Source organism: Erithacus rubecula, assembly GCF_903797595.1.
Source record: "Erithacus rubecula genome assembly, chromosome: 12".
Classification (NCBI taxonomy): domain Eukaryota; kingdom Metazoa; phylum Chordata; class Aves; order Passeriformes; family Muscicapidae; genus Erithacus; species Erithacus rubecula.
Window position 1 is genome coordinate 20,432,768 of NC_136664.1, and position 20,197 is coordinate 20,452,964.

Consider the following 20,197-nt stretch of genomic DNA (forward strand, 5'->3'; position numbering starts at 1 on the left):
CATCCAAAGCTAGGTATTCAAATTTTCAAGATTTACTTTGCAAATATAAAGGCTTCAGTCTTTAGGACTAAAAATGTGTGCTTGAAATATTTAGGTGACTCTCAGGTTGATTTAATGTCACTGTGATTCTAGGATAGGATCACAGGCCATTGACTGGTAATCCAGCAATACAGGTAAACATGTTTCCTATAAACACCTGCTTGGCTCTCAGATGTTTTCAAATAATTAAAAAAAAGATAGGGTTATGAAATAAAAATAATCAAAGCTTAATATAAGTAGCAGTAAATAAACATTAGTAGTAGTTGTAAAGGAACATTTACAGCTTCTATTTATGAAATAAGACAGTGTGAGGCCTAAGGAATACACATAAGAACAAGGTATATATTTATATTATCACATGTATGCAACTTACAATATTGTGCAAGAAAATGATCTAGGTGGTTTTGGTCTCTCTGCTGGTTTGGGTTGGGGTAGAGTTAACTTTCTCCATAATGAAATGGGGATATGTTTTAGGTTTGTACTGAACACAGTGCTGACAATATAGACATTTTTGCTATTGCTGAGCAGGGCTTACCCAGAGCCTTTTCTGATTTTTGTACTGCTGCTAGCAGCAGGGACATTGTGGGTGCATGGGAGGCTGGGAGGAGACACAGCTGGGACAGATGACCCAAATGACCAAAGGGATATGCCAGACCATCTGACATCATGCTCAGTGTATAAAGTAGGAGGAAGAAGGAGGAAAGGGGGATGTTTGGAGTGATGCTGTTTGTCTTCTCAAGTCACTGATATGCAGGATGTGGCCCTGTTCCCCTGGAGATGGCCTGCCCATGGGACACAGCCAATTAATTCCTTGTTTTGCTTTGGTGTGCAGTTTTTGCTTTCCCTATTAAACTGTCTTTACCTCAAGCCACAAGTTTTGCAGCTTCTACTGTTCCAATGCTCTCTCAGATCCCCCTGGTAGGAGAGTGAGCAAGTGGCTGCATGGGGCTTGGTTGCTGGCTGGGGTTAAAACAGAACAACCTTCTATTTTAGCTCTTAGCATTTTGCCAACAACCACAGATCATCTGTCACCAATTGCTTTTGTACCAGTTTCCACTTTCCTATTGTGTAAAACCTGTTTATTTAGTGTATTTCTTGCAGCTACACTAGCCTTAGTTCAATGAGGTCTCAAATATACTGTTGTGGTATTGAACACTGCTGCCCAGCCCTCCACACACCTACAAATGCATGGCCAAGAGTGTCCCATTTCTGATGGAGTGCAGAGTGGAGCAGGGGAATAGAGAGAGAGAGTTACTGAAAGCCTAACAAGATTTTTTTTTCCCAAGCTGCCAAAGTGTTTAAAAATAACAGTGCTGCTTTGAGGACAAAAGCAAAAGGACGAACAGAAGCAGGAAGATAAAGCTCCACTAACAAAATGCAGAGGATTTGAAAAAAGAATCACCCTGTCCAGGCTGCTTGGATAGGAGTTCTCCTGTTCTTTACAGGCCTAGACCCTTACTGTTATTTTTTTTTAAATTCAGTGACAATGTAAAAAGACTTTTTGCTAGAGTTGAATTAGCAGAAGTAGATTTGGAGTTTTTTTTAACATGAAAACCATTTGTTGCCCATGAAGATATCCAGCAGCTTGTTTCTTTTCCAGCTTTTCTTAAAACCAGATTTTGCAACATAATAGGATATCTCTGAATAAATAACACAAACCCTAGTGCAGGGTTAGAGCCCCCAGACGCAGCAAGAAAGCACTCGCTGTTGAAAAGCCTCCACTAGATTCCAAGAACTAGCTAAGCAATATTACCATTTTGTTTTCAAAGGGTTAGTCTCACAGATCAGCTCTCCATACTTCCCAATGCAGCAACAGTTTTCTTCAGAAAGATCAAGTTTTTGACAATTTATTTCTTCCCTCACCACAAGTCTATCCAACTCTCTACTCTTGTCAGTGCTTCACCTTAGAAAATGCACTAGACTAGAACTATTTCAGCTCTGGAGTTCAGAACACACCAGAACCCATGGTCCACATGTGTCTCTTTAGAATCCCATTTTTGCTCACATCCTCTCCACTAGAACAGAAAAAATATTATATGCAGTTACCACACAAAATCATAAATTCTTGCCTAACTCCTCAGATGACTCACTTAGAACTTATCCGCAATTTACTGATACCAAGTTGCAAATATTATCAGGTGGCAAAAAAAAATAAAATTGCAAGAGGACTAGGCATTAAGGTTAGTTTCACATTTAAGGTGTATCTGGGATTACAAACTCAGAACCATCTTGTTGATCTTGCTCAGAAAGCTCATTGTCAGATCCTAGAGCAGATTTACCAGATTGGACCTTGAAGAAGACATCTGAAAACAAACAAATATGGTACTGCTGCTGACCCCTTCCATCCCATCAGTTTAGTGCACTGAACATTTATCTGCAATGTAAGACATCTGGCATGTGTTCCCTAGTCTGTGAGAGGTTCTGAGCTAGATATACCTTTAAAGGCATCAGCTCCATTACATTCCACTGGACTTTCACAATATGATGCTCACAATATGATGTGCAAGGAACAGAGAATGAACCCTTAGCCAGTGGTTGTAGCATTAAATTGTCAAGAACAGCAAACTGAAGGACTTCAGTGAAAGAAACTGGCAGTGGCAGTGTGCCCTTGGCAAGCCAGCCAGGAGAGCACTGCTGAGCACACTGGCCTTGCTGAATCACCCACCCCTATGGGTTTGGCTATGGGTTTCTAGTACAGGCACTGTAGAGGAGGCTGTCTTAGTTTATGGCTATGCACAGGAGCACAGGTGTGCAGAGAGCCCTTCCCCTCTGTCAGTGCAGGCTGCACATCACATCACATCACATCACATCACATCACATCACATCACATCACATCACATCACATCAAGTACTGCAGCAGCCTTTCATGAGTGCAGTAAATCAGAGCTGCCATGCAGAGCCTATGGAGCACAGCCACACCATATCCTAGCCAATGGTCCCCTGTCACACAGAGCAATTTTTGCAGACTTCCATCCAAGATTCTGAATTAGGTTCAATCTATGTGAGATAAACCAACTCCTGGATCTGAACTTTTATTCAGAAGCATTCCAGCTCTGTGTGTTTTGTCTATGTAACATAAATCTACTGGTCATGCCTTGTCACCCAAAAGCATCTGATGGTTAAATATCTAGCATATAGAATACCAGAATGGATCCTGTCATTCCAAAATATTGCCATTTGTCCTCTTCATTTCTGTTCTGCTGGTTGTTCTTTGCCCAAGAATAGAAGTGAACAGAAATTTAAACAAAACTATGTAATTTGAGAATTTCAGGGAGCAGCCTGTCCTATGTGGAGTATACTGTGTTTATGACTACCAGAGTGATCTTCTTTATCCTTGAAGGCATAGGAGAAAATGAGTTTTTATTTTCTTCTAGTGCTGGCCTCCCTGATTCAAGTTACCTTTTCACCCCAGTTAACATTCTTGTTGCAAAGAGCATGCAAAAATCAAAGAAACAACCAGGTAGAACTAGGGCTAGTGCCCTGTTTTACAACACAAAGGAGACGGCTGTAGGCATTCTTCAGAAATTGAAAAGCAAGGAAAAAAAGGGTGTGTTGGGGTATATGAATTTTAACTTCATAATTACCCTGTTATTTAAAGCTAATGAATAATTACTACAGCAACCTTGCTGTCATATAGCATACTCACCCACAGCTCAAGATGAAATTAGAGAGTCACATTTGGGGCCCCAATCCTCCAAATACATCTTATTGAGTTTAACACCTGGTTTGCCAGCATCTCATGACATTATTCTGCATTTACCAAATCAGATTTTTCAGTGGCCTTCATTGGCCTCAAAACAGTTTCATATCAGAAATCACATCAGGGGTATTGTATTTCAAAATTCTTGACATTCATGTTTACATCCATCTTGCAATCCCTCCTTGGAATAACTTATAGCATTTAAAACCTCCTGAACTTTCTCTCAGACATGCTGCTGACAAGGAAAGAGCAAACCCAAATCCCTTCATTTAGTACATGTGATCCACAATAACTGAGGAATCCCAAAAGTGAAAGTAAATCCAAGCAAGCTGTGACAAGAACTTTTGTAACTCTTATAACACTAGAACTTTGAAAAATTAAGGCACTAGAGGTCTATATTCTCTTCTGCAAATTCTACAATAGGGCCAGTAATAAGAAAGTTCAAATTGCTCTCCTGTAAGCAAGCTCTATCTGCACTTGTCATTAAGTAAAACAGATTTTCTGACTACTGTGGGCTCCTGTATCGAATTAAAAACAATGTTTGAAGGAAAAAAAAAAAAAAAAAGAAAAAAAAAATAGAAAATACTAACCTGAAATATGCTTTCTCCGTATTATCCCCTCTCCAAGGAAAATACACTGACAAAGGGTGACTCTGGTAAAGAGTGGTGCAAAAGCAGATGAAACACCACCAGAACTCCAGGTTACTATGGAGGAATAAGAACTGTATTACCCCAATGGAAAGCAGGTAGACTTTATTCAGCTGCCTTATCAACAGTGAAATCACAGTTTCATACACCACAAAACCAGAAATAGGCCTGCTTTAGGCAAATGTGGGGTTTTGTGGGGGGAAGGGTTGGGTTTTTGTTTCAGGTTGGTTGGGTTTTTTGTTTGTTTGAAAGACAAGCATGGAAGAGTGCAGGAAAAGAATGCAAGCTGACTCACATAGCAAAGTACTGACCCTAGCTCACTTCTGAGTAGAGAGAAAAGAATGTGTGCAATGTCTTTCTTGTCAGAAGAGAGGAATAGGCTTGTCCTTCTCTTACCAGCACAGGAAGAGATGCAGAGACATAGTACAAAGCACACAGACTAAAATTCACTCCATCTTTTATGGTTCCTTTTATCACAGTTCCACAGTTCTGGCAAAATATGTCTATTTGTGCATTATCACATGATCTATGCATGATCTAATTGTTATTATCACTAAAATTGAAATGTGGATATTAATTAGGACTACCTATACTGTAAAAGACTAGGACTAATTTCTAACACCCACCACTTACAATCTGTCTTCAGTACTCATCCTTCTTCTCCTCATCAATATTGCTTTGATGATACTTTTCAGCTGGAGTTACTGTCTGCTGGAATAATGTAAAAGACAAATGATCAGCCATATATACACTGTACCAACATAAAGCAGAGTCAGTCAAAAGATATGAGATGATATTGTTTTCTCAGTCAGTCTCAGAAGTATTTTGAAATTTCTAATGTAACAAGCTCTTAGAAAAGAGTTGCACAAAATAGCCATTACAGACATCATAGCAGCCTGCATCACCTGCAGGTCATCATTTCCAAGGTGGTTTGCTGATTTTTAGCAATCTTTCTAGAATCACCTAGCAATCAATCTAGAATCATGGATGTCAAATTGTACACAAAAAATAATGACGTATGATCCCCATTTTAATTCTGAGAAAGAGACCTGAGATTTCCAGTGACCAGAAAGAGAACAAACAAAAACTGGGCAAAGTTCCTGGATTACCATAAAAACAATTCCTTTTAACAACCAAATGTAGATCCAAACCTCAGTTTCATTTCTCTAACAATGTGAAGTACAGGCTAAATACATGTGAACATTTGCCATCTTTGTAATTAAAACACTAAGCACGATTTGCTTTGGACATTGAATTTATTTGGTTCTTGTACAACTCCAGCCATAAGAAAACTTCACCCTCAAAAGGCATTCCTTACCTGAAAAGTAAACTTATCATTATTTTAAACACCAGAAGTACATGTGACACTAAACAGAGTACATGAATACAGGAAATACAAGCATAATGCTAAGTCAACTGTCTGTTGAAACTTATTTTCTCAACTTCTGTGTTAGGCAGTTCAAGTTCTCCACAATAAGCTAACTGTTCACTGCTTTGCAGATCTGAGCCACAGGACAGGATTAGCCAGAATCAGCTGGACAGACACAAGCCTAAACCACTAAGGAATGACATGTACATGGTATTTCCAGAATGCATAGCAATAATTCTTAGTGGAAACATTTGTTCTAGCTGTCCTCCCTTGACACTTCATAAAGAGCATGAGCTGTATCTCAACATCAGTTCTCTTTACAAACTAAAATAAACCAAATCTCCTCTTTGTTGATGTGAACCAAACAACTGAAAATTCAGGAGAGGATTGAAGTCCCATCCCTTTAACTGATATCACTTGTGATATGCTGAGGATGGGAGAGGGGTGCTACCATGGAGATAGGCAAGAAGTCAGCCTAAGCCAAGCAACTTCACTTGCAGGGAACAAAAAAGCACAAAAACTTCCAGGTAGGAATCAGACACTGCTCTAGTCAGGCTTTCAGGGTCACAGGAGAGAAATTCATTCTTATGAAAACAGCAGAATACACAGACCACCAAAACAAAAACAAACTAAAAACCAAACAAAAACTAACAACAACAACAACAAAAAACAACCAACCAACTAAAAACAAGCAAAAAACCACAAGAGAAGAGGTCAGGGTGTTTTCTCAGGGGAACACAGTGAGGTAAGTTTACCACTCCAAGTTGTTTCCCTTTTGAGAGAGAAAACAGTAAAATAAGTCATTATTAAGGTGGAAACTGTTCTGCTCTTACCCCTGTTGGGAGTGCTTTTCCCCTAGTCTAGGCATCATGCAGATGAGCAGCAGGTCCCATTAAGAGTCTATCACACTACAGAGCTTCTCTGCTGTGTTCTGTGCTACCTCTTCCCTGGGAACTGATGCAAAAAAATGCTTGTTGCTCTCCAAGAGGATGATGGAGAAGACACCTGACACCTGAGACACAAGACACCTGAGAAGAAAGACCTGACAGTTGCCTACAGTGGACTTCAGGAGGGGAAACACTATGTATTATTACATGCAAACTATAATAATAAAACCCAGAGGTTTTACCACCTCCTCCTCACTCCCTTGTCAGGAGGAGGATGGAAATGATGAAGAAGAGAATAATGAATGCAAGTCACAAAGAAAACAAGTGGGCCTTTTCCATTGAAAGGGATGGAGGAGGAGTAAGAAATGGGGGGAGTCAGAGCACAGCTACCCCTGACCATCAAATGCCTTTTTGAGGTGCTGTCTCAGGAATAAAACAGCACTGGTGTTTGTCACCTTACAACACTCATTTGGCTACTTTGCTTCCATTTGCTTTGGGCCCTGACACCTTTTGCATGTTTGATTCTCAGTGCTAGTTGCCTTACACAACAGGCTCTCCTGACACTGCCTCTGGAGACATGGGGAAAGAGAGGCAAGGAAAGACCAGGAAACTGAAAACTGTGTGCATCACAAGCTCTGGTTCTCAATTCACTTACAAGGGAAAAAAATAGACAGCTGGATAGCACAAACGTTGCTGAATCTTTGCTATTAAATGAAACTAACTTTCATTATTTCTGCGCCTACCTTGTAATTGTGACAAGCAGGGTAAATGCAAATGTATTCTAGTTAATATTATTTTTCTGAAACCACATAAAAATGAAACAAAATTTGGATTTGAAATATTCTCCATGCTGAAACAAAGCTTTATAACAGCTATAAAGCTGTTACTGCATATCAAAACAATAAAAAGACAGCCCAGTGTGTGTTAATGCAGCAGTATTACAGTACATTACACCTCTTAGCTATTTTTATAGATTTATAAGAACTGAATTTCCCAGTTATTCTATCTTCCCACAAGCCTCACTGTCATGGATATAAGTCGTTCACCCATTCACTGGAGTATCCAAAATGCTACATACTGAGTGCCCAGGACCAGACCAATAACTCACACAAAGAAAAGGACCAGCTTCCCTGTGGATAAACACCCAGATTCAAGCTATCATTTACTTCCCTTAATACACTTCTTTTCAAAAAGGCAGAAGCTCTGACAAACCACAGAAACAGAAAGAATGAAGCAGCCAGTATTTCAGTTTCATAATATATCCTATAATAACTCAGTACCAAAAAGAGTGGGCATTGAAGCCTGGATGAACAGTTTCTGAATGCTAGTAAGTGAAAGGGGCCTGTAACAAGCCTTATATTTGTACAGTGAGCAAATCCATTATTCAATATGCACCATAGAATATGCTAGATCTCATGGATTAGGAGTTTTATGAAGTCTTTGTAACATGCTTCCCTCAGCTCTATTTCTATCACTAGTTTTGTTTCCATGGGAGCTCTCTGGACATTAGCCTTAGAAAAGTCACCTGAATTACTGAGAAACAGGGAATAAAATACCTGCAGGGAATTCACAACTGTGCATAGAGATTTAAACCATTGTGTACATTATTTTCAGCTTGCTCTCTGTTTCCAGGCATTTGGTCCACATGGGGGTATCCTGTTGATCTATTGTGCCTTTCAAGAGCCAGTTCCTTAGTCTGTTGAGGTTTTTAATTACCTGACAGGAACTTCTATTTATATCCTAGCTGTGAAGCAGAAAATGTCTCATGATTTAATGAGTCTATGGGTAAAATAATTTAAAAATATATGCCATCCTTGGAGATCAAGTAGACTTGTCTCAGTTTAAGATCCTGCATTGTTTATTAAGCAGAGAATAGTATATATATCTCAAAATATATTCAGTAAAACAGAAGAATGGTATTTAAATTATTTGTGGATGGCCTGTCAGGGAATACTGAATACATTTCTGATGATGGAGCACTATTTATTCCATGTTCAGAAACAGACAAAAATAGATATATAAAAAATCTACTGGGAAGTCACCCACCACCACAAGTCCTCACCACCAGAGAATTGTTGGGTGTACGGAGAGAACTGTTGTATGAACAGAGAGTTTGGCAGCAGAATTTTAGAATAACAGAAGCCCACGCCATAAAAATATCTTTTTGAGTAGTGCCTCTATGAGAAAATTCAGGAAAAAAGCTACAGCAAATCTGTAATGGAGATTTTAGCATCCTCTCTCTCCCCATTGAAATAGAAAGCCACCTTATGACTCACCTGCTGCATCAGACCTTCAGGCTGTAGCCTCTGAAGCAGAAAGTCCTGCAAAAGAGGCAGATCTTGAATATCAGACTATTCCTGGAGCACAGGCTAAGGCTTGTGCTAATATCAGAGAAAACAGACACATGAAAAGGAGAGGTGGTGGTGGTGTGGAAGGTGGAAACTGTAGCCAGAGGTGCACAAAGGAATTCTTTTGGTATGATGCCAGGCTCCAGTGGAGTAGTGGTTCAGGACTCAGTCTTGTGCATTCAGCTACATCATAGGATGAGAGAAAAGGCACAGATTATGTGCTGTATTTGGAGCAAAGAGTCCTGGTACTGGTGTGATCAACAAGTACTATCTAAAATTGAAGATGAAAAGGAATTTCTCAAGATTCAGTCAAGATACAAACACTTTAATTTACAAAGCCCAAGAACGAAAAGGTCTCCACCCATTCCCCAATCTACAGAGCCCAAGTACTTAACAAAAACATGGTCTTGTAGAGTACTCCTTTTTAAATGGAAACATTTTCTAATTAGTGAATATAAGCAAGCCTTCTGCCTCTTACTTTCTTTTTCTTTCTCCCTTCCAATCTCATCTTCTACCTCTTTGTGACTGAGGAAAACGTCTCACTTTGCTGGGGTAAAGCTGAAAACTGTTTATTTGCTTGAAAAAGGAGAGTAGCTGTATCAGGACTACCTGGAAAAACAGGCCAGTAGGTAGATATGGGACTTAAAGAGAACTTGATCTGCCCCCCTCTCATGAGCTGTCTCCTGCAAACTTGCCTTGTCAATCCTCCCTGTAACCCAGCCTGCCCCAGGAGTTTTACCCAGCAGCTGTGGTAAAGACTGAGGAATACTGAGGACAAGGGAATGGATGCCAGCAAGGAACTGTTCTGTCTGTGCACTCTGCTCCTTTCCCTTCAAGTTAATAAGGACTAGAGCAAACCCTTTTGTAATGAACATAACAAAAGATGATGAGTTAGCCTCAAAGCAGTAATAAAGAAAGAAAAAGAACTCTTATAATAAAAAATGCATTCATATAACTGGGTTTTATTATTTCCCACAGTTTTATTTTAATATATGACTCAGGGTGTGGAGATGAAGGTGTGATTCAGAGCAATAATGGGACTTTAAAAGCTTGTGCCACAGGGGTGGGCTAGGCCCTCTGGTTGCCATTTACAGGAAGCCTCTAGTCAAACAAAACTCCTACCCAGGTCCACTTGTACTTTGTCCATGTAAGATAAAATGCACATAAGGCATGGCGGGTATACTGGGAGGAACAGATGGGAGATATGTATATGAAGACAGAAAAAACTGTGACTAGAAACTAGCAGAAATGAAAGCACTACCCTTTAGATGTTGTTAAGTATTGGTAGCATGTAACAACAGGCACCAGAAAGAACACCAGATCCATGTTGGTTTTCAGACCTTGCAAAGAGTTTGACCATGCCCTTTAGATTTTAGGAGCTGAACACCCTGAAATCCTGCAGGACATGGTGCCATCAGCAATCACTACTGGGTAACCAAAGAGCAGTAGGTAAAGCATGCAGGTGTTCATCTTGGCTCTGGCCTTCTGCACACACCTGAAATTGCTCCATTGAGAATCACCAGCACAGCAGAAAACTGTGCTTGCTCCCTTTCCTTCAAGAGGTCATCTTAGGAATTGTCAGTGGAAAGAAGCAGATGTTGTTTGTGAATTAAAACAATATATCAAGCCTCAGAAGCAAGTGCAGCATTCAGCCACAACCAATGTAAACAAGATTCTTTGACTTGTCACTGGCTTCCCCAAAGCCCCAAAGATCCCAGTTGAACTCAGCTTGAATGGTCAACAACTCAGGTAGAAAAACACCATTCTGTCTGAATTGTCAGCATCTTCCTGAGCTATTCCTAAAACACTATGGGACTTGACTCAACAATTTGAGACTTTCCAGCTGAAAAGGTTCCTTATGCCACAGTATGGACCATGGTTTCAGTTCAACAGAGCACTTAAACACATTTCATTAACAGGACTTGTTGAACAGTCTGTTGTCCTATAGTTCCACAGGTAATACAAGGTCTAAATTATCAATATTTCCAAAACTATGCATTATGTAATGCCAAATTCCTCATCTCAGAACTTTAGGACTAGCTGCTCTTGAAAGCCTTTGAGCAAGATTTCCCAAGAAAATGAGGATTTGCAGTCATGCTACATGTATGTCTGTCTGTCCACATCTTTCAAGTTTGAAAGGAGTATGAAGATCATCAGGAGGAATGTAAGCGCATATGCAAGGTATCAAGAAAGGAGTACTAAAGGCAGAATAGTGAAGAAAGGCACAAAGAAGCCACTGAAATTACAGTGAAAAAACAGCAGCCTTTGCTCTGTTAACATACAGAATACTGCTGGAAGACAGATCAGTGAGATCACCAGCAAAGGATGATCTCTAGGTTCTGATCCTCCTTTCTTTTGGGGACACAGCCTTTCATAGTTTACAAACTCCCCTTCCATTTCCTTACTGTGATGTACCCACACAGCATGTGAATAGCAACACCCATATGCATATTTCCATGAGGCTGATGTGATTACATGGTGGATCATTAGCCAAATGCATACACACGAGAATAGCCCAGCTGCTTCCAAAATAATATTCTTCTCTATTGGTGAGTTGCTCTAGAAAGAAGAATTGAGCTGCCTTGGAGAACCTTCTGCTTCTGCTTGCATCTGTGCAGGCTGCTCCCTGTTTGGATTGAGGGTCCTCTGCACTCTCAGTGACTCTAGAAAATGTCATTGCACCCATCCACGTCCTGAATTTCGTCAGGCAACACCCAAAGAGCCTAACCTCTTCCAAAGGAAAAGAGCAAGTAGGAGAAAAATCTGATGCAATCACCAAAAATGTTTGTGATGTTGCACTCAACAGCAAATCCCCAAGCCCTGCAATGATACTGTCAAAGCCTAGCACAAAGAAAAGGTGTCCTGTGCCTCCTCTTATAAAAGGTTCACCACTGATAGTACCAAAGGATAATGTAATATATACAATACAAACAGGCAGATTGCAACAGGAAGGAAGCATCTGGTTTAGAGGCAGGCAAGCAAGTCCAGAGAGGTAAGAAACTTGTCCTAGATCACACTATGCACCAGTATCTGAGCTTCATTCACTGGCTTCTGGGCTGGTGCACGTAGCAGATGGGAGTGAATCGAACCTACCCATAGCATCCCTGCTCCCATGCAGCTTTTCCTTAAACACAAATTGCTCTTACTGGGAAGCACTCACACTCAAAAATGGCCACCCAGAACTGACAGAACACCAACAGTGCTGCAGTACTCTTGCAGTCCATATTTTTCAAACAGTATGAGGAAAAAAAGGTCTGGTGGTGCTGGGCTAGTGCACTTGAATGGGACAGGTGTATAGCATTATTTACATCTCACTCCTGCTCTGTTCCACATGTTAGCAAAAAAAAGCAGCACAAAAAAGCTCAAAAGCAGCTGAGTCCTTTTTGTCTGAGTGCACCTGTACCCTGCAGCAAGCAGTAAGGAGGGGTATGATGACCCAATGTACTTGCGAGAGCCTGTCATCTCTGTCTCAGCAAATTTTGGGGCCTGAGTTTGTCATTAGCAGGGAAGCCAAGCCCAGGTTTTAACTTCCTTGCAGCTCTGTTTTCCCTCTTTACCAGAGCAAATTATTTCATAAAAATTATTCCAGCAGGTTTAAGTGTAGTTTCTGTGAACTCATTTAATAAGTAAGTACTGGAGGGGACATGTGTGAACTCTAAGCACAGTGCACTTGTTATGATCAGACTTAAACCCAGAGGAACAAAGAAAGTCAAGTCTCTATGTATAGACCAGAAAGAATTTTGAGCAGAAAGAACTTTGACCCGTCCAAAATATCCCCAAAAACGATAGTGAAACCAAACTAGATTAAATGTGGATGCCAAAAAATGATATATTTTTATTTAATAGTAAGGAAAGCAAAGAGAAAGAAAGAGAAAAGTAGAGAAAAGTTTAGAAAAAGCCATGGTTACTTTTAAAAGGACAGGATAGGTCACCACCACAGTGTACTACATTCGACGCTGCTGAGATGGGGTGAGGGAGAGGAGCATTTTGGCCTTTCCCCACCCTCTCCACCCCCCCTTTTGTTTGAAGCTCTTATCTTCCGATCTCCAGAGTCCTTCGGCTGGAATGCGGCTCCGAGATGTAGGAGCCGTGCCCCATGGCTGCAGCCGAACCTCGGGGTGTTCTCACCACAGGAACAGAGCAGGGGCAGGAGAAGGGGCAGGGGCAGGGGCAGGGGCAGGAGTGGGAGGAGGGGCAGGAGCAGGAGCAGGAGCAGGGGCAGGGACAGGAGCAGGGGCAGAGCAGGGGCAGGGGCAGGAGCAGGAGCAGGGGCAGGGGCAGGGGCAGAAGCAGGGGCAGGGGCAGGAGCAGAGGCAGGGGCAGGAGCAGGGGCAGGGACAGGAGCAGGGGCAGGGGCAGGGGCAGAGCAGGGGCAGGGTAGGGGCAGGAGCAGGGGCAGGGGCAGGGGCAGAAGCAGGGGCAGGAGCAGAGCAGGGGCAGGGGCAGAAGCAGGAGCAGGGGCAGGGGCAGAGCAGGGGCAGGAGCAGAGCAGGGGCAGGGACAGGGGCAGAAGCAGGGGCAGGAGCAGGGGCAGGGGCAGAGCAGGGGCAGAAGCAGGGGCAGGAGCAGAGCAGGGGCAGGGGCAGGGCCAGGGGCAGAGCAGGGGCAGGAGCAGAGCAGGGGCAGGGACAGGGGCAGGGGCAGGGTAGGGGCAGGGGCAGCGCAGGGGCAGGGGCAGCGCAGGGGCAGGGGCAGGGGCAGGGACAGGGGCAGCGCAGGGGCAGGGGCAGGAGCAAAGGCAGGGGCTGAAGCAGGAACAGGAGCAGAAGCAGGAGCAGGGTAGGGGTTCCACAACTCCCTCGTGGCTCCAGTCCAGGGCTGCAGCATCGAGGGTTCTCCTCAGACGAGGGGGCATCGGCTCCCGGGGGCTTCAGGAAGCAGGTGATGTTGGGGAGGAATGCAAAGGTCTGGGATTCTGCCCCTCGCTTTCCCCTCCACATTTTGCACCGGTTTCAGCTTCATTCCTATGAGCTCGAGGTGGGCTACCCACGGTCCAGACTGCTGTAGTTCTCAGGTATTCACGAGCAGTCATAATGACAAAGCGCTTTTTGGATCCTTTCTCTTATTATTAGGCTCTTACACCACTTAAACCAAATAGAGATTTCTGTCTGTAAGACAGTTCTTCATCTTGCAGACAGATTTGTGGACAACAGGGGAATCTACTTTATTTGAGGTTCTCTGTGCACATATTCACCAATACATTAAGTGAAGAACATGGTACATGTTCTAACTTCACTATTCTTCTAAAAAATTATAATTTTGTACAGATAAAAAGTGTTATAATTTCCTTACTATTCCACAATCCAATAGGTGCACCACTTAGTAACAGAAGTGGGAACAAAAAGTATTTCTGTATTTCAGAGACTGTTATAAAACCTAGTCTGCCATACTGCCTTCCCTTTTCTCTGAAGTATACAGCAAAAGAAGGTTCTACAATGGAGCCTCCACTGCAAGCAGGCCTGTAAAGCACATTGTGTGGCTCCACTGGACACCTGAGGTACAGAAATGTCATCTGTGCTGCACAGGTAAGGAACACACCTTTGCAGGAAAGGTGCAGCTGAGACATGACAGCTCTTTATTGAATTCCTCTGGTGGAACAGGTCATAGAAGCACACTGTATCTCTTCCAGGAAAAATGAATAGGCTAATATAAAGCCTCTCACCCAGGGCACACAGTTCACAGGCCTTTTAAAAAGCTGCTCTTTTCTGTTTCTCTGCTGTTAACATCTTACAGCTGAGTCCCAGTAACGGCTGTGTAAGCACTTCTAGTCAGTTCTAGGGCAAAATCAAACAAGTTCATTCAAACCACTGTCAGATGGCTCAGCTAACTTGTTTTATTTTGTCCTGGAAGACTAAGAAGTGTTCACAGGTCAGGAAGAGTGAAGAGGGAGCTCTAAAATCCTAGATGAATGAAGTTAACTTGCCATCCTAAGCACTGCCCTTTGAAGGCAAAGTCAAGATAGGATAAGTTAAGCACCACTGACATTGCCTTAAAATCAACTATCAGGAAGGCAGTATTCAAAAAAGCAGGAAACAGCAGTGTAGCCCATCATGTCTCAGTGGTAAATCATTGAAGTAGCAGTCTGGAGATTTCCTCTGGCAGATGAGTTGCCCCCTATATGCAGAAAAGCTGCACCGCTCCAGCACCTTGATTACAGGCCCACAGCACACCCACACAGCCATACAGACATGCCTTGGGCCCCAGAGAAAGCAGGGTTCAGACTCCACTTCCCAAACCACTGTAGGAGCCTACAGAGCATCCAGCATGAGCAGAATCAATAGATCCAAGCTGTGGTCCCATGATGCTCTCAAAATGAAGCAGTAGGTATGGCTTCAGGCAACTTAAATACAATCAGAAACAGAATTCCAGAGCTAATGCCATTAGCAAGACTACTGTAACTTGAAGTCTCTAGCATAGACTATACCTTTTCTACAGACCTATGGATCATGGTTGGTCTCATCAACCTTCATGCCTTCATTCAAATTACATCTGAGCCACACTCAGACTGGGAGAGCACATGGGATAATGGTCCCCATCCTCTGCTCCTCCTGTTTCACTTTTTGTGCATCAAACATGGATACACAAGTGCATCCCAGAGCCAACACTGGAACATGTGCCAGCTGCCCTCACAGAGCTGGATTACTCCCTCAATGGCATGCATAAAATTGTGCTTTACAAATATATGGGGAAGAATTACTGGGGTGGGGGCGGGGGGGGGGAGGAAGTCAATGACAACATGAACCCAAACCCACTTACACAAGACTTTTACTGCTACACTATTTTTTATATTGAACTTAGATGCCAAACTTCAAAAAAGCAACTACTTACAACAATCATCAGAGGAGGCCATTGAAATCACATTCAGTGTAAAATACAGATCCAGAGTGCCATCTAGTGCACTTCTGTGACAAGAGTTTGCAGAGGGAGGGTATTATGAGAGTCGTGGTTTACATGTCTGATAGGGAACTTCTTTCAGTAGATAAACAGGAAGTGTTAGAGATGAACTAGCTTCCTTTAAAATAGAGCTTTTAACTCTGCCAAACATGTTAAGTTCATAAACAAGAAGATAAGAAATAAGAGCCAAGTTTTAATTGTCATGTTGTCTGTGTAACTAGTTTAAAACATAATAATAAAAACCCCTGCCCCTCTTGATATAATTATTCAAAATGTACTGGCAAGCCAGAAACAAATTTCTAAGTGATTCCCCTGGAATCTATTCAGGGACCAATATAATTCACTTTAAGTGACAGAACAGGACTAATTATTCATGGGTTCACCTAATACAGAAGTGAGGGAAAAATTCAGGACAATCACAGCTGCCTAGTGAAATGGTATAAAGGATGCTGATGCTTAGCTGAAAAAGTGGTACAAGAAGAAAGAAAGGATTTAGCACAGACATGTCGAATAGGGAAGAACAGGGTAGGTAGCAGTGAAGGGGAAAAGGAGTTGGTGGTTCTCTTCCTTCTGTAAAGGATATGAAAAAGTTCCAGTGAACCTAAAGTTAAATGCCTGGGTCAATAGACACAATTTAGATCGGTGATTTGAGACAATCTTTTTGCTTTTCATAATGGTGAAATGTTGAAATACTTCAGTGTGGTCAAAGAGCTTTAAAATCATGCATAAAACAAATGCTTATTCTGAAATTGATCATCCTTTCATTCCCTTTCACCCTGCATTTCAAGGTACTCTCATAACACACCAGATGAACCAATGCTTAATTCAAGCTAGGTTCTTTCAATAACTCTGCCTCCAGAAACCCCATTCATCAACAACCCACAAATAGCTCTTCACATGATTTACTTACTTATGAGTTGTCGTGAAATATCTTTGAAGGGAGGATAGAATTTGAACATTAAATGACCCATTTCATGTAGACGGAAATTTAGAAATATAGTTTTTGCACAGATATTTATGTGTCCAATGGTATCTAAGTATTTAGCAGCTCATACCTGATGAATTATCTACCTAAAAGACAGCAAGCATTCCAGTCAACAGAATCTACAGATAAAAACGTGCTGTTCAAATGATGTGAAGCAGCTGGCCCTGAATTTTCTGTATATTGTCAAAATGCTGTCCTTTATAGAAGCTACAGAGTTATCAACACTAGGCAAAACCCCTGCTGTGTATAATACCCACATTCCTCTTAGAGGAGCATGAAACACAGTGACACTGCCTATAGAAGCTCTTGAGATTCCTAAATTAAGGAATTAAAGTTCCCAGATCCTGCAGAAGGTCATGGAACCACTGCATCATCAGCACAAACAGACAACCTTATCAGTGCCTCTTCCCAATGCCCAACAAATGCAATACACAGCAGAATTCAGAAAGTATACACCAGAGCCCAAGAAACATGTGGACAATGCTCTCAGGCACACGGTGTGATTCTTGGAGGTGTTCTGTGCAAGGCCAGGAGCTGGACTTCAATGATCCTTTGGAGTCCCTTCCAGTTCAGGATAGTCTGTGATTCCATGAGCCTCTCACATAACACCAGAACATTTCCACAGCTGAGGGAACCTCTGTCCTGTTGCTGTTACTACAGACAAGAGTAGCCACCCACAATAAAAGCTACTTTGGACATCTTCCTACTTTACTGAATTAGAGAAAAAGAGTCTGCCTTTCCTTTTCAAATGTGCATCCCCCATTTTCTTGTGTAGATACTGAGGAGTCACACAGAAATCATGTACTCATGCATCTTCCTCTACTAGAGCTTCCTGAAAACAGATGTACAATAGAAAATAGTACTAGAAATACAAAGGACTCCATTTTCCACCTTTGTCTTAGAGACTGAACACAAGAGAGAAAGGTGATGGAGAGTAGAATGCTTCCACCAAGTAACTGATCCACCTGCACCTGGGCTTGGTTTAGAGTTACCTGTTGGGACTCATCCACATTAAAGTGGAAAGGCTTCCTATGAGTGTCTCCCACTGATGTCACTTCCCACTAAAGGGTGGCCTTCTCCTCTTCGTACTCTTGCTTAATCCTAATGCTCTACAAGTTTCTGTCCTGCTAGAAAGTGTGCTGAAACACAAGTAACAGCAATCCCATTGCAGGGGACCCCAAAGACCCAAATCAAACCCCTCTAACATGCACCTATGCAGGGCACATCCAAAGGACAGTTAAGATCAGTCTCCCATGTTTTGTAAGAGCTTTCCACAGAACTACACAACATGGAAAACCTTATTCACAAGCTTATTAGCAATTAAGGAACACTTTACAATCCCATCACTCTCCAAATTTCCTTTTGCTTAACCAGCCAGCCCACTGTTTTATTTAATGATACACAACAAACAGGTTTTTCTTCCAAGTATTTCCCAGCTTCTGTTCGTGAACCCTATTAAATTCAAAGTTGAATTCTATTTTAATAACTATTGTAAGTTTCAGTTTTGTAAGGCTGGTTACATTTTAAGATAACACAAATTTATGTTTAGATGGATACAAAAAGGGAGAGAGACTGAGAAAAATATTTGCTGTCATGAAGAATCATTATATTTCTTAAACCCTGCTTCCTTTCCATATATCAAAAATCACATTCATTGAAAACTCAGCCATGGCATCACTTCACAAATAGCATATTAAATTTCCTTTTTTCTTTCCAAAATACAAAACTCAAACTGTATTGTTAGCTTCTTTTTTCTTTTTAGAGTGTACGTAGCAATGAATTAAATAACTCATTCCAACAACTTCAATAATTTCTGTACATTTCAGAACATGAAGAAAATAAGGACAAAAATAGCAACAAAAGAGAATACATGCAAGCTTCACTGCATCCTCTCTATGCAGTTGCTATGCAGCAATTGCCTTCCGACAAAGAACTTTGGCTTTTTTGCTTTCTAACGTTTTGTCACTCAAGTAGATACAGTATGTTCAGATCCAAAACAATTTAAATGAGTTTTTTGCTCTGAGAGTTGCCTCAGATAACTACTAATTAGAACCTGCATGCCCTCTGACTTGCTCATTTTGAAACTATATTAACAATAGGACAAAACACACAACCTAAATAAGCCAACACTACCCACAAATGGAGAAAAGTCCTCTCTTCACCCTCAAGAAAAAAACACCATGTAACAGGCAGGCACTCGGCCTGGAGGGGGGGAAAAAAAAAAAGGAAGAAAATAAAAAAGAGCATTTTTTGGCAGTTAATGTGGGCAACTTTTGTCACTGCTGTCTTTTCCAACAGGTTTCTGGCTCACTGCTGTTTTACACTCCAGTGTTCTGCTGTGGATGTGGGCATATTGAAAACTTGTGTTGTAAACATCCAACTGCTTCATCCTTTAGCAATAGCAAAACACTTAAAACTTTGAAAGGGAAAGTAAATTATTATGCACACCCTGGAAAAATAATCAGTAAATCAGTGTTCTTTATATGGATTTAAGGAAATAATTTGTCCAGGGATAAATAAGAAAAATTAAGCTCTCTACAGGGGTCCAGGACTACAATCCTAAATTAAGTTGCTAGCACAGATTTCCTGGTTGCACCCCCTTGCCCATAACCTTTAATCCATATGGCATGAAGTCAGTCTCATCTGGCAGGAGGGGACTGTGCTGCTGCTGCACAGCCCCCAGCCTCCCTCATCACCAACACAGCTGCACCCAAAACCCCCTGTGCCCACCAAGCAACCAGGCTAAACTGCTCACAAGCATTAGGAAGCACTTTCTTAAATTGGTATAGTCAGTTGTTCCTCTTGGCTTTCAGTAAGGAAGAACTATTACAGAAGAAATTATTTGTATCAGCAGGCAGAGTGCACACAAGTACAAATATCTGGCATTTTCCCTCTAAACTGGCCAGAATAATTTTTTAAAAATCCTGCAGCTACTGATCAGTTGATTTGAAGATGATTATTAGAGTTAATTGAATTCTAGTATTCATTTTCATTATCCCATAAGACAACATGCTCAGTAATCAGCAGAAGAGAGCTGACTGGGATTTCTGTCTTCTTCACAATACACAAAAGTTACACACACATTTCAGAGCAAACCAACATTTTTACCATGCCAAACAAGCACAGTGTTATCCTTTCAAGTGTCATTTATTTAACAGACTGTGTGGTTCTTCTTAAGGGTTAATTGAGCCTAAATGTCATTAGCTTCTTGAAACTCGGCAGAGTTAGAAACATCATTCATTCACATATTTCTTGACTTTCATGCTTTTAAAAATGACATTCAAACTACCATATTTTTTTAGCTTTTACAAAATAAATAGACAATGAT